The sequence below is a fragment of the Orycteropus afer genome, unplaced genomic scaffold, assembly GCF_000298275.1.
Source record: "Orycteropus afer afer isolate SDZICR_OR568_19922 unplaced genomic scaffold, OryAfe1.0 scaffold00027, whole genome shotgun sequence".
NCBI lineage: Eukaryota > Metazoa > Chordata > Mammalia > Tubulidentata > Orycteropodidae > Orycteropus > Orycteropus afer.
The window spans coordinates 15,547,561-15,547,766 of NW_006921614.1; positions in this window are offsets into that span (position 1 = coordinate 15,547,561).

Consider the following 206-nt stretch of genomic DNA (forward strand, 5'->3'; position numbering starts at 1 on the left):
GAGCCCCACTCGCCGCCGCCCGCCGCCCGCCGCCCCCCACCCTCGCCAGGCACCGGGCCGCCCAGTCCGAGTCCCGGGCCCTGCGGGGCGCTGGCTCCCGGGCCCTCCGCCCTCAGCCGCCGGCGGCTCGCGCGGGCCTCTAACTCCGCTTACTCCGGGCTCCTCAGGGCCGCCTCTGGCCACTTCGGGGCCCCGCGCCTGCCGCG